Source organism: Callospermophilus lateralis, chromosome 6 (assembly GCF_048772815.1).
Source record: "Callospermophilus lateralis isolate mCalLat2 chromosome 6, mCalLat2.hap1, whole genome shotgun sequence".
Classification (NCBI taxonomy): domain Eukaryota; kingdom Metazoa; phylum Chordata; class Mammalia; order Rodentia; family Sciuridae; genus Callospermophilus; species Callospermophilus lateralis.
Genome location: NC_135310.1, coordinates 56557814 through 56572801, shown reverse-complemented (window position 1 = coordinate 56572801; position 14988 = coordinate 56557814). Strand labels below are relative to the sequence as shown.

Sequence of the window (14988 nt, the reverse complement as noted above, 5' to 3'; positions counted from 1 at the left end):
CCTCATAGTTCTTCAGCAGCTTGAAATAACATCTTGAGCTGGCAGTAAACAAAAATCGTGGGTTATCATTTTTCTTTCCATTTGATTCAATAAGTTTTCCTGTAGGGAGGTGGAATAAAAAACAAAACTTTGTGTTTCTGATGTTTTGGGATCTGTACTTTTTTATGCAGTTACTTACAGGTTCCAGTTATCTTGAAAGAAAAAAAAAAAACAAGAATCGTTAGAAGGTTTTATTTGCATGTTTTGAAGCACTACCTTCTTTTTTTTTTTTTTGATTAAAAAAAGTTTGGAAATTTTTTATTTGCTTTATTGCTCTTTATTGCTGAATACTACTTAGCAACAAAAAGGAACAAATCATGGATGAATCTCAAAACATGCTCAGAGAAGAAAGCCTGACGTAGAATACATACTGTGTGACTCTGTTTCTGTGAAATTCTAGAAAAGGCAAAACTACGGTGACAGAACACAGATCAGCGATTGCTGGGGCACTGGGTGTAGGAGGAGATTGACGACAAAAAGGCACAAGGGGACTTTTTGAGGAGAAAATGCCCTGTGTGTGTATTGTGGTAGTTGCACTGATTGTACATTGCCCCAAATTCATCTAACTGCATGCTTAAAGTGAGTGTACTTTTTGGTTATGTAAATTATACCTCATAAAGTTGATTTAAACAGAGTTTTAGAAATAGCTATGGTTGGAATTTCTTTATGTAACATGAGAACAAAGAGTAATTTAGGCCAGCTTTTTTTTTTTGGTACCAGGGATTAAACCCAGGGGTGCTTTACCACTGAGCCGCATCCCCAGCCCTTTTTATATTTTGAGACAGAGTCTTGCTAAGTTGCTTAGGGCCTCACCAAGTTGCTGTGGCTGGCTTTGAATCTGCAATCCTCCTGCCTCAGCTTCCTGGGCCATTGGGATTCTAGGTGTGCACCACCACGCCCGGCCTAGGCCAGTTCTTGCAGCAGTGTCAGCAAGGCCCTTTGTGGTCACATTTCCTCAGTTTGCCCTTCATTTACCATCACTTGAGGGTCCTCCATCTCTTCTGCCTTTCTCCTCGTCCCATGATTTGAGCAGTAGAAACTCCTTCCTTTCAGAAGCTTACAGTCATCAGTAGTAAGCAAGCACGTGCCTTCAACTCAGCGCATGTGATTTTTAAAGTAGGGGCTCCTGTGGCCACTGGCCGTCGTGGGTGAAGCATGGCAGAGGTGTGTGCATTTGGTGTAGGGAGAGGCTGTGCTCCTCAGGTCGTCCTTCTGGGTTCCTCACACATATCTAAGGGACTGTGTTTATTCTGAAAGAAAGTGTCATGAATTTCGATTCTGGCACTGGTGTGCCACAGCTGGGCCTAGGTTGCATGTCTTTTGTGGTTTCAGAGTCTCTGAGAAGCCATTTGTCGAGGGTGCCGTGTGTGGTTGCTGCGGATAGTAATTGAGAGGGTCGGAGGAGGAGGAGGATCCTCGGTGCAGTCATTGCTCTTCAGCCTTTAATCTCAATACCATTAGAATTGAGAGAGGGCTATTTTTCTAGTGTGTCCACAGAGAAATGGATGCATGCTTAGGGATGTATAATCTAGTGGGCAATTTGAACATCTAGTTATTGGGAGTAGTCTTGTTGAGTGTTCATTTGAAAGTTCAAGCCCTCCATGCCCAGTCGACATTGGCCTCTAAGAAAGAACTAGTTTGTCCTTAATGGACCACGTTGGCTGGACTTGGTACAAGGGTTTTTCTTAGAAGGGAGGATTACACATTACAGTAACAAGATGTTCTTTTATTTCCTAGTTTATCAAAAGATGTTGATTGTGAAATAGGGTGTGCAGATATTTTAGGTCTGTTTTTTAAATGGAGGAGCTTGAAAGGGTGGTAAGAGGTTGTGTCAGGAGGTTAACTGGGCTTAAGGAAAATTAAATAATTGGCATAGCATGGAAAAGCAAATTTTTTTTCCTTCTGTTGTGTATTTCTTTTGGGCATCTTTTGACTTGTGTTTTGTGTTAACTTTGACTTAAAAGTCAGTGAAGGGGAGATGGCAGAAAGTTGCTTTCCCTTTTTTTTCCTCTCCCCTAAAAATTAGTTTTTAAAAAAAATTAGTTTTTTAAGTGGAGGTCAAAGGGCAGCTTGATATTTTCACTTTAAGTCATGTTTGTTTACAAAAAGATGAAAGCTGGTGAAGTCTGAGAAACTTCAAAGAAGAAAAAGGGAGAGTCCCTATTTTCCACCTTCCACCTCCCAGGAGAGTTGTAAATATAGGAAGCCTGTTTGCTTTCAAGGTTTAGAAGCCAAGTAAAGAAAACAAAGCTAGCAGGTTACTAGAGTGTCAGCTCCTTAGTAGAATGGTGGTATGAAACGGCCTCATCCTGGCTCCTGGGGTTTCCTTAAGGTGAGGGGCTGGTGGTGCTTTCTTCTTCCCTCCCCACCTGGGCCACCCCTCCCTCCTTGCCATGTCTCCCTCTAGCTTCGCCTTTTGGGCTCAGCCTGTGTTGTTTCTAAGTGCTTTCTAAACCCTAAAAATAGAGATAGCAAGACCAGTTCTGCCTCACTGTGGTGGCCCTAGTCCTCCATGCCCGCTGGAGCTCCGTGGGCTTGTGGGCGTGTGGTGCCTCAGTGAAGGGCCAGGGCAGGATAGCCAGGCACTGGCATGCCCTCTTGTCCCCAGGTCGGGTTTTGTTGAACCTGGCTGGGCTCCAGCTCTTTCCAAACAGGACTCCTGCCGGCCCCTGTGCTGCGAGATAAGGATGGGCTACACCTGAGCAAAGTTTTGAAGGGCAGCTCTCCCTTTCTTTATGTCCTTATAAGACCTTTCTAGCACATGTGTGTGGTGGACTACAATGTGCCCGGGAAAATGTGTGATTTTGGAACAAACATTTGTGATCCAAGGTATTTTCATGGTGATTTTCCCCAAATATTAGCAAGAACTAAAAGTTCAGTTTATCCTTCTGGTATTTTAATGTAGTACTCAAGGGCTCCCCTCCAACCCCCCTACAAGGCATGACTTCCAGCCTTCCCTCTCCCCTTTCCCCTAAGCAGCGTGATTTGCAAACCCTGGTCAAGCCACAAGTTGGTGAAGACAAAGCCTTTGGCTTGCTTCGGTTTATTGCAGGTGTGGACACAAGTTTTAGGTAGTGATGTGGAATGTAATTTGAATTTTCAGGAGTATCAGAGGTATTTCTAAAGAAGGAAGGAGAATGGAAAATTTGTTTCCAGTATAATTGTCAACTCTACTTTTCACCTTAAGCTACATTTAACTAAAGATAGAGAAAAACTTTGGTGCGTATTTGTATTGAATTCATCTCCCAAACATACTTATTGTTTTGTATGAAATACAATCTAATTTTTTTTAACCCAGCAAAAAGCGACTAAGTGCCAAGAACTCTTTTGCCCTTTCATTAAGACAATTTAAATAAGTCTTTAGTTTTCTTAACCTAGTATTCGATGTTCTCCTTCTCTCATAGAAATGTTTCTGGAGAGAAGGCAAGTTATTAATACAAACACTAAAGATAGACTACTTAACTCTAGAAAGGAAGGATCAAAGAAAGCAGGAACTACAGACTGTTTCTTGTTATGCCTCCCATTGTTAAGACTTTAGGGTGAAACCTGTTCTTCTGTTTTAAGGATTGTTGTGTCAGGGAGATTTTGAACACTCTCTGTATTTGCCATGGGTGTGAGGGATCTGCTGGTGGAAAATGTCAGGCTGCCATTTTATCTTCCAAGTGACAAGTGTCATAATTCTGCTGTAAATCGTTTGCATTAATGGACCAAGTATAGGATACTTTATTTGTGTAAGATAAATATTTTTTATGGAGGCAGTTCAGTTTGCTTTCATTCTATCAGACTGACTAGACCCCGCTTCCCACCTTCTCTCTCTCTCTCTCTCTCTACTATTTTTTTAGTTGTAGATGAACATAGTGTATGTATGTATATCTGTATGTGGTGCTGAGGATCAAACCCAGTGCCTCACATGTGCTTGGCAGGCATTCTACCACTGAGCCTCAGCCCCACCTTCTCTCTTTTTGTTTAACCTTACCACCCTTCTTTTTTTTCCTTAGATGTTCTTACTTTGAAGAACACCCCCCAGATTTATAATGTCAGTATGTATTATTTTATTATAAAAGTCAAATGCTTTATTTTGTACATTCCTTTCCATTCTATTATCCCTCAACATTAAGAACATTTTTAAAAATAATACTATTTTTGCTATTATTTGCTAGTGATTTTTGAGGAATGATAAACCCTTTTGGGAAAGCTGCCTTGGCTGTCACCCAGAAAATGATCATATAGGACATTTTGGTGTGACTTGTGCTTTCAGAAGCTTATGAACCCTCTAAATCTCATACATTGACTCCTGGATAGTATCCTAAATTTAAAAAAAAAAATTGTTTGAAGTAAAAGTAGGAAGGTGAACTCAGATGTAAAAACATCTAGATAATTGGAAAAGTTAGGAGTTGATGAGTGAACAACTCCTCAAGTATGTTTTGTAAGCAGGGAAGGAAAATGCTTGTTAGAAAAGGGGTTGGGAGTGTTTAAACAGGATGTGGAAATCAGAGATGGGAGGTTAAGAAAAGATGTTTAGAAGAAAGAAGGTAAACATGCACCTATGTATAGGTGAAGTTATGTGAAATTGGGGAGAATCAAACAGTAGCCTAATTATATATTTTGTTTAAAAAATGTTTAAATGAATTTGGAAAATTCTTTAGTACCTGCTCACCCTTTGAGTGCTTTAGGATGTGTGCCAGGAGTTGGGAGCTACTGACAAATCCTACAGTAAAGAAATCTATTCTATATGGGTTTTGTTGTTGTTGTGTTTTTTTTTTTTTTTTTTGTGTGTGTGTGTGTGTGTGTCACGCGCGCGAGTACTGGGAATTGAACCCAGGGCCTTGTGCATGTGAGGCAAGCACTCCCCCAACTGAGCTATATCCCCAGCCCTATTCTATATGGTTTAACCCAGAATATTCCAACCAGTTCTAGGCTCAAAGGGTGCTTTAGGCCAGACTGTTATCAGCAGAAAACACTTTGCGAAATGAAATGCTGGACTAGATAAAGTCCTTTCCAACATTTTTAGAGCTTGAAGTGCAAACAATATCCTGAACCACAATTAGGCAGAGAAAATCCTAAGGATAGAGAAGATGTCACTCAGGAGGTGACCAGGCGAGAACATAAGGAGGCCGCAGTTGTGTCTTTATTCCTCCCAAAGGGGAGGCACTAGGGTGAGAGTGGTAAGGCTGCATTGTATTAGAGACACTTGGGTTAGGGTTTGTGTGAGTTCTTACCGTGTCTGGAGGAGAAAGAGAGCCAGACCTAAGAGTGTTCAGTGGAGACATAGAAACAATGTGAACTTCTCAGTCCCCATTAAATCTAGAAGCATATTAAACTGAGAACAGGTAATGGGTGTAAGCACAAAGAAATTACTTGCGATTCTGAACTTGGAAGGCACTTTTCGGTTGTGAGGATGTTCATTTCAGAGAAATTGCTTTCTTATTAAAACAAAACCGATTGTGCTGTTTTTAATTGTATTAAAGTATCTCCATTCTGCCTTGTGGTATTCATACTCATTCTGGATGATAGCTGTGTAGAATTGTGGATTCTGTGACCTAAGTTTAAGCTAGCATCGTAAGACTATGTGCCATCAGTCTCCGAAGCCCAGCGTTCTCTTGGTTTGGTACCCGGGTTTTCATGCTTCAAGATTTTTTTTTTTTTTTTTAGCACAGATTTCTACAGTTTTGGTGGTTCACCCTGTAAACCTGTAGGTGGTGAAGTCCAGCACATGAGGTGGGCCAGAGAACTATTTCAGGAGCAAATCTCATGTTTCCTCTAATTTTTTTATAAGCACTTAGGTCTACCTAATTCTGAGGTGTTTCACAGAGTCCGTCCCATGCCACCTCCTAGAGTACTAAGAAAATGCTAAACTAGAATGCATGCTTTGGTTTCTTAAAATTAGTGACTCTTCTTTGGATGAAACTGAAGTAGAATTATGAACAAACTAAAGCAAGACAAAACTTAACTAAAAAATGAAACCATAATTCCTTTCATGGAGTTGGAGGACCCCAGCTATTTGGTGTGGGGCATGTGCTTCCCTTTCAGAGTCCAGTTCCCTGGCTTCAGTCCTGCCTCCTTCCTCCTGACCCTCCCCGATTTCATCTTCCACCTGTATGGGAAGGGGAAAATCCCTGTGCTTCTCCCAGGCCATTTGCCCTAAGGTGCGCGTCATCTAATCAGGCCCTCAACCCCAGAGGAGGGGTGGATTGGCTGAATTCTGCTGACTTGTTGCTACCCAGCTCTGCTGATATGGGCATTTGTAGGGTGGGGAATGACAGGGGATTACCAAGCAGTTGCTGAGTGATAAACCAAGCTGAGGCCACCACAAGCAGGATGCACAAAAAAGAGCAACAGGGACACACTGGCCCACTGCTCTGAACCAGCTGTCTGTGCTGCAGTCTGCTGGGAAATGGTGGTGGTGGGGGGTGGGATCCAGAGCTTTCCCTTGAACAAAGTTAAGGATAGCATGAGTCACAAGCTTAATTCCAAAATGTTTGGGGCCATACAGATTTGGGGCGTGGGGGAGTGTTCCACATTTTATGGTGATTGACTTACTGGAAACTCATCATGGAAACAGAGATTTAGGGAAAGAACTCTAAATATGTTCTGGGAAGGCTCCCATTCATGGAATTGGTTAAGCAGACAAATGGCTTCCAGGAATGCCCAACCAGATTTATATAGCAAGATGCAGATGGTTGATAATCTCTTTTCCTGATACTGCAGCCTAGGACAGGGGGACACACACCCTTCCACCCCCTTCACTCGCAAGTTCTCATGATGGCCGGCAAGAATCTCTGATTCTCATCTATGCATATCCTCCTCCTTCCCCTTTTCTTCTTACATGTAATTAATAAGAAGGTTACTAACAGTTATTACATAAGAAACTTGAGATGTAAACAGAGTTCACTAGAAAATGGGATGAGAGCTGGCTATTTGTTCCTACATCAGTGAAACTTTGTAAGAGCACATTTTTGTTTTGTTTGGTTTGGTTTGGTACTAGGGATTAAACCCAGGGGCACATTACCACTGAACTACATTCCCAACCCTTTTTATTTTTTATATTCAGATAGGGTTTCGCCAAGTTGTTGAGGCTGGCCTTGAATTTGTGAGTCTCCTGCCTCAGTGTCCTGAGTCACTGGGGTGTAGGCACACACCAAGCACCTGGCTTATGAGCACATTGATTTTTTTTTTTAAGTATTATTATTTTAGTTGTTGATGAACCTTTATTTTATTTGTTTAGTTATACACGGTGCTGAGAATCGAACCCAGTGCCTCATACATGCTAGGCAAGCGCTCTACCACTGAGCCAGACTGCACATTGATTTTAATTCTCTATCTTCCATCTTTCCTTTTCCTTGTTATTATTTATAACCCTCTGAATTGAAACAAATTTGAGACTTTTCTTTAAAAATATAACCTTTAAAATTGATAAGATAGGTAATTTCATTAAAAGAAAATTATTAATTTTATTGTTAACCTTCTTTTAGATAATTTTACTAAAAGAAAAAAATGTAATCTTGCTAGGGTACTACCTTTGTTGCTTATTCTGGACCAAGAAATACATTAGCTTCTATGCCTCTGTACGATTTCAGCTATGTCTAGAATGTTGTGTGTGTATATGGATGCATATCACAACTATAGCTTGTGAGTTTGTATTTTGAATACAGTTATTTTTTTCTTGTTTGAATGGTGTCCAATGTTTTATTTAGGAAGCAGCACAAATAGTTTAAAGATTTCTGGTTTTTCATAGTGCTTCTCATAGTGGCCTTTCATCAGTACCGCCTTGCCCTGGGACCTGACAGGAGAAGATGTGTCTTCCTGGCCTTTGCCGCTGCAGCCAGCCCCAGAAGGCTTTCCCAGGTTCCGTTTGGCAACTTTTAACTGCAGTTTAGTAGATCTAATTTATCTAAAATCCTTTTCCTACCTTCCTGTAAAAAATCTTAGTTCATTAAAATTTGACTCACAAACTTTTAAATGCTTTAGAATAAGTTTTTGAGAATAAGATTTTGAAAAGCAAGCCCACCCCAAATCCATCGTACACATAGCTCTTACGGGCTATTCTATTTCAGATAAATTTCAGCCACTTCCTTCCATCCCGTTTGCTCTTAATTCTGGGTGTGGATTGTCCCATCTCAAGTTTCCTCCTAGAATGTAGCTACATTTCTGCAAGAAAATACTGGGTGGCAGTTTTCTTTAAGACCATAAAACTATGTCAGTTCTCTGAGGAAGATTGAGTTGCTGCCCAACACCTCTACCCCCTAGATAATCTCTGCTTCTCAAGATTTCTAAGAGGTAAGTCACTCATTTTAAAAGACTACTGACAAAACTTAGCTCGTTACTTGAGAGAGCAACTGTACAAGCACATTGACATTCATAGATAAAAGCCTTTTTAACTGTTATTTCCTCTTAAAATCTATGTATTCATAGAAAATGTAGAAACCATGGATTGCAAAATGGAGAAAGTCAAAATCACCTATAATTCTGCCCTTGATCACTGTTAAAATTTCTCATGCTTATTTCCTGGTTGTTTGGTTGACTGGGATTATACATGTGTTTTTTGTTTTGTTTTGTTTTAGTTGGTGCATATTCACTATACAGAATGGTGGCTTTCATTGTGGCATATTTGTATGTACATAAGAGCATAATTTGATCAATTTCACTACCTAGTATCTCCCCTACCTTCACTATACATATGGTTCTAAAACCTGGATTTTTTTCTTAAGCCTTGGGGGTTTTGTGGTTGGCTAATTTTTGTAAAAAGGGAGAGATTTTGCATACTTTTCTGTGTCATTAAATAAACATCAATGGCTTTATTTTTTAATTAAATGTCATATTTCCAAATAATTGTAGATTTACATGCAATTATAGGAAATAATACAGAGAAATCTTGTGTCACCCTATTGCCCCCAGTGGTAATGTCTTGCTAACTATATTGAATACTGCCAAGACCTTGGCATTGCTACAGTCAAGATGCAGAGCATTTCCATCAGCATGGAGGTCCCCGCAGTCCTGGCTGGTCTTTTATAGCCACACCCATTTCTTTCCTGCACTACACCTGACCACTGGCAACTGTTGATCTGTTCTCCATTTCTATAATTTTGTCATTTCAAGAATGTTAGGTAAGTGCAATCATATAATATGTGACCTTTTAGGATTGTTTTTTTCGAGGGGGATGGGGGTGACGGGGTGGTGGTGGTTGTTTTGGCTTTTTCCATTTTCTGCATTCCCTGGAGATTTATCCAACTTGTTACACATCTCAGTAGTTTGTTCCTATATGTTGCTGAGTAGCATTCCAGTTTCTGTATATTTCAGGTTCTAAAGTTTTTGATTATTTTGAATAAAGTTGCTATAGACATTGGTGAACATAAGTTTCATTTCTTTAGGATAAATACCCAGTTATTTCATTTTAATAATAGCATAATGTTTCTTTGTGGGGCATTGTTTTTTATTTTATGAAATAAATATTTATTTACTTCTAGATGGATTGTTAAGGATTTTCTTACATCCTGGTTTTCCTGCTTATTAAAAATATCACTGATGAAATTCTCACAGGTAAATTTGAATGCACATATCCCTTTTATTTTCCCCCTAGAATTGAAATTGATGCTTCAAAGTATGAAAAAATTTAAAGATTTTCTTTTAGAATTTCTCATTTTCCCTTCTAAAAACCTTTTAAACTCCTAACAGCAGAGCACAAAAGTGCCTATTTCTCATCTCTTGGTCAACACAGAGCATTAGTACTTTAAACATCTTTGTAATTGTCTACCATATCCCTCTAGCAGCATATACCTAGAGCTTGACTATTAGTTTTCCAGTTCTGGTTGGCCTAAGAAAATCTTCCACAATAAGAGATACCACCAAAATCTTGTTTTTGCATGAAATTTGGGCCTCTACTGAGGTACTTCTATAAGATTTGTTTAAACTTACCATCATTATTTTTCCCTTCCTAAAATAGTCCCTCATCTTGAAGAATGCTCCCCAGACTTATAATCTGTCAGTATGTGTTATTTTATTATAGAAGCTAAATGCTTAATTTGGATATGAAGATCTATAAGAAATTGCCTTAAGCATGCCTGCTCTTTTATGTTGTCCTTTATCTGTTCCTCATATTTATTCAGAACTAGATAAAAATGTACTGCCAGAACAGATAGCATTTGAAAAAAGCAAAGGAGGTCCGAGGGTGTAGGGCCGTGGTAGAAGCCCATGCTTAGCCTGCACGGAGCCCCAAGTTTAGTCCTTGGCACCCAAAAAATGAAAGGAAAATGCTTTGAAATTGTGAACCACTTTTTAGTGAAGGCTGATTAATGTATACAGTATAGAGGAAGGGGTGTGTGTGTCTGTGTCTGTGTGTGTGTGTACGCATGCAGGACCTGTTGAAGCCATTAGAACCGAGTTGGGTAGTCATTTAATGGGAGGGCTGTGTGAAGGCAGAGTGGTGAGACTTTTTGCCCCCTTCTCATGCTGCAGTGTTTAGGGTTTCTCTGAAGAGGCAGTGACTTTGAGGGAATAAGATAGGGCCAATGATGTATAGCTACCAAGGCTAAGGAAATGTATTTGTGTTTTCAGAGGTAAATTAAATCTAGTTTGAAAATTACTTTCTGGTGGAATATAGCAAATCGACTTTCTGTCCAGTGTAAGACTTGTTCTTTTCTTTCGTTTCAAGATCTGGAGTTTTTTCCCCCTTCCCTTCTTTACCTTCAGAAAGTATTTATGATAAGCACATGTGACAGTAAAAATTGATTTTTTGTTTATCACTCTCATAGAAAGCTGGATGATTTTCAGGAAAGATTGTGCTCACTAACATCTTTGGTGACAAAATTAGTGTCCTGTAATCAAGACTCCTTTATTACAAATAAATGGATAAAGGAAACCAGCAGAATCTGGCATTTCTGCCTTTAAAGTTTATAAGATACTCTTCTGTTTAGCCAGCCACTTAGGTACCTCTATCTTGCAGCTAAGAATTATGTTTATGATAGTAATGAAATGAGCAAATAAAACATCATCCATGAAAACTGTTCACTTTCTCAGAGATGATAAAAAAAAAATTTATTATGATCTACCCCCTGCAACTTATTTTACAGGGTTCTATAAACCTGCATTTTTAAACAAGCCTTTGATTAAAAGTGGTTTGGGAAGTTATTCTAACCTTCATTTTTGTGTCCGATTACATAATATAATAAAATTTAAATACATATGATTAAACAAAAATTCTTTGTTATACAGAGTATTACTAGATACCTAAATACAACTTGGTTTGGAAAATGAAATAAAATGAAGTCATATGTATATACTTGTAATCATAAGTATGCTAAATCAAAAGCTGTGCAACAACGAGAAACATTAATGGGTCAGATCCAAGTACAAATGAATATACTTCTGATTTCCCACATTTCATTGAGCATCAAAACCCACCAATCTTTTGTTTCTTTTCTTGTACACTGTTCTGTATCCTCTGCATCTGATTAGCTCCCTGGATTTTATTTATTTTTTATGTGACATTCTCTACAGATACATATCATTGGCTGCTGCTTTGGGGGGTTGAACATCCTTCTGGGTGTGCATTATTAGTACCTATACACCATAGAGAAGGTTCCCTGTGTTCCCAATAGAACTGTTGCAGCACTGCAGCCCATTTTTCTACAATTTATCATGATTCTTACAGCATCAGTCACCTGAGCATTAAGTATCTAGAATATAAACATATGTTTTAGACTAAGAAAGAGTACCGTATTGAACTTCAAGATGGTCATTTTTGCTCCAGATATATATACCCTGATTTCCAGAGCCTGATTTTGGGTATAAAGAGGATAGAGGGAAGGAGTGTGCTAACCAGGGAGGAGGCAGACCATAACTGAAGTTTTAAGTAGGTATTACTGTGAGGCTGGCCCTTGCAGGCTTTTCCTCTGGATGTACCATCCTTTCCTTCAGAGCACTTGACAGGTCCTGGAATTTGTCAGTTTTATTGAGGCAGAGAGTTTATTTCTGTTTTTGAAACAAAAATTTTATCTGCATGGTATGTTATAGTCTTTTTTTTTTTAAAAAAAAAAAACTTTAAGAAGTGGTTTTGCAGTGATCATAGAACTAACTACGGGTCCAAGGACTAGAATGGTCTTTGACTAGTGCCTAATACTCTGAAAGAATGTGGTTCTGAGGATGATTAAATGTGAACAGCAACAGTGTCAGACCCTCACCTGCTTTGACTCAAGGAGCCGTGTTTGATTCTGACCTGATTGGTTGTTGGAGACCAGTCAGCATCATGCAGAATTAGTGTACTGAGGTCAGATGGGAGCTAGAAAAGAAAAAGGAAAATAATATTTAAACAATCAAGATTTATTACATAGATATTTTAGGAAAGATTTGCTCATAAAAATTTAGAATTATGGTGAATGTTTTAGTAATAAAGAAAAACTAGAAGATAGTATCAAATGTTAGTATATTTCTTGGCAAATAAATGAGGTGAAATTCATTGGGTTCCTTTGCCCTCTTCAGTGGCAGATACAGTTTTGTGAATTATTGTACTTTCAGATGACGTGTTTTGTGGTCTTTTTGGCTTTGGATAAAATCGAGTGATGATATACTTTTGCCTGAAATGAGTGAGTGTATTAAAATGTAGAAGCTTCATATGACTTATTAGTATGTAATACATTTGACTCTCTGAATTCATGTAATGAACAGGTACAGAGTTTTTCCCCTGTCATTATTCCCTAAACAATACAGTGTAACTATTTGCATAGCATTTACATTGTATTAAACATTGTAAGTAATCTAGTGATGACTTCTGGTATTGGGGAGGGTGTACGTAGGTTATGTGCCTGTAGTACCCTATCTCGTAGACAAGATTTGAGCTTCTGCAGCTTTTTTAGTATCTGCCAGGGAGTTGGAGATCCTAGAACAAATTTCCCTAGATACTGAGGGACAGCTGTAATTACATTTGACATTGACCTATTTGTGAACAAGGAATAATCACAGCTGATTTCATTGTTCATTATTGTGTTTGGACAACAAATAGATCTTATAGTTATAGAAACTGCTAGAACTGAAGTTGAATTTAGCCAAAGAAAATGGCTAGTCTGGATGTTTTAGGTCCCCTCAAGTCTTCAAGTTTGGTTTTTATGTTGTTCCTTTTTCCCTTTTCTGTTTATTTGATTTGATGACCTGCCTCTTTAAAAAAAAACAAACAAAAAAACAAAAACCTCTGGTTCATCCCTGAAAAGATGCTCTCATTGCCACATCTGAATGTCATAAATATGTGGTGATTGTGGTGATTTTAAGTCTTCCTACCTCATTTTTGAGACTTGGCTCACATGTGGGTTATAATGGCCCAATAAGGAGAGAGGAAAGGGGGTTTAAGGTCAAATGCTTCTGTTTTGCAGACTTTTTCCCCCTCCTATTCCTTTACAAGGCATGGCCTCTTGGCTTTCCAACTTTTATTTTTAAGCTTAAATTGTTGCTTATGCCAAAATAAACTTTTTTAATTGAGGTAAGTGACGTTTGTAGTCATACTCTTTTTTTTTTTTTTTTTTTTTACATATAGTATTTCCAATCCATACTTTGAAAGTCACCCATTTCTAAGTCAGGGCTTAGGTTAATGAAAAGCTTGCCTGAGGTGTTACTGTAGCAAACAAAGTGGGATTAGAAGTCACATTTTTTTTTTTCTACTTCATAAATGGTTCAGGGCTGATTTTGGAATTATCATAGAAGAGTTGTTTGTTTTTGCCTTGTTTTAGCACAGGAAACATCAGGATATGCCCTGTTTTGATTACCTGCTTAGATAAAAGTACATGACCAGGTCAGGGTGGCTGAACAGTCCCAAAAGGAGTGAGTGGGAACTCTAGCATGAGGCAAATTAGCATGTGGGACTGCAAATTAGGAGAAAAATAGGTTGAAGGGAGAAGTCACAAGACCCAATTATGTTATAAGAGGTGGTGCTTTCAAATCACTGTAAAGACCCAAGTTGGGGATAGTTTTATAATATGAACATGTGATGCTGGGTAATTCTTGTCATTGGTAAAATATTGGGGGGAAGTTCAGTATAAGAATTAAAAGTAAAATAAGATAGTTTGTGCCACAAAGAAAGTTTGGTGCAAAACAGAACAATTATAAATTTAAAAGAGGTGGGAGTGAGAGAAGAATTAATTTGGCAACCAGGGTTTAAGCCTGGCGTTCTTTGTGGTCTGATGGAGACTCACCAGAGCCTCTTCCTTGGTTGTCAGTAATGTTCTTATTCATGACTAATTACTGCTCCTGCCTCGAAATCCAGCAACTCTGAAGATGGGGAATTCTTTTTTTGAAATTAACTCCATAGTACTCATCCCTTTTGTTCAGCACTATGCACTGTACCCTGGCTCCTCTTCCTGAGGGCAGTTCATTGGCAGGGCTGCCTGGGAGGGCAGTGTTTTCTGCATAGTAATAAGGCCCCTGCAATTGTGATATTCCTGCCCCTCACCCTAAAGTCTTGGGTGCTTGACATACAGTGGCAATGCCACTTGTAGAACAAAAATCAAAAGGAGAAAAGGAAAAAGGTCTTCTTGAACTTGATACATCTATTCATTCTGCCGCGCTGAGATTAAGGCTTATCTACAGGAAATCCCATGGAAAACTTTCTTTTCCTTCCCAGGAAGTTGCTCTGTGAACAGGAATGTTCAGGAAGCCAACAAGCTTTTCCTAGACCTTTTACCAGTCTGTCCTACTTTTATTAAGGGCTTAGTGATCAGTCTGCCTTTTGGTCACCTTTAGTGCATGCTAATTTGCATGTCTGTTTTATAAACCTAATGTGAGCTAACCACTGATGTGTGTGATTCTCATTTCTGTTGCTTGCTGTAGTAGATGGGGGTCCCCTAAAGATAGGTGTTGAAGAAGACAATGCTTGTTCAGCCAGCAGGCATCTGGGTTATTTTTTTAGAGAACCAAACCCTTGAGATATTAGAATATTTAGGAGCAAGGTGTTATCGTTGGTTCTCAGAC

General features: G+C 38.9%; 1 protein-coding gene and 1 pseudogene across 3 annotated transcripts in view; one reads left to right on the top strand and one right to left on the bottom strand.

Annotated features, from left to right (window-relative positions):
* Foxo3 (forkhead box O3) overlaps positions 1-14988 on the top strand; it is a 122196-nt gene that overhangs the window by 30265 nt on the left and 76943 nt on the right. The gene's annotated exons all lie outside the window — the stretch shown is intronic.
* Positions 11416-11586, bottom strand: LOC143401209 (DNA-directed RNA polymerases I, II, and III subunit RPABC4 pseudogene; annotated as a pseudogene).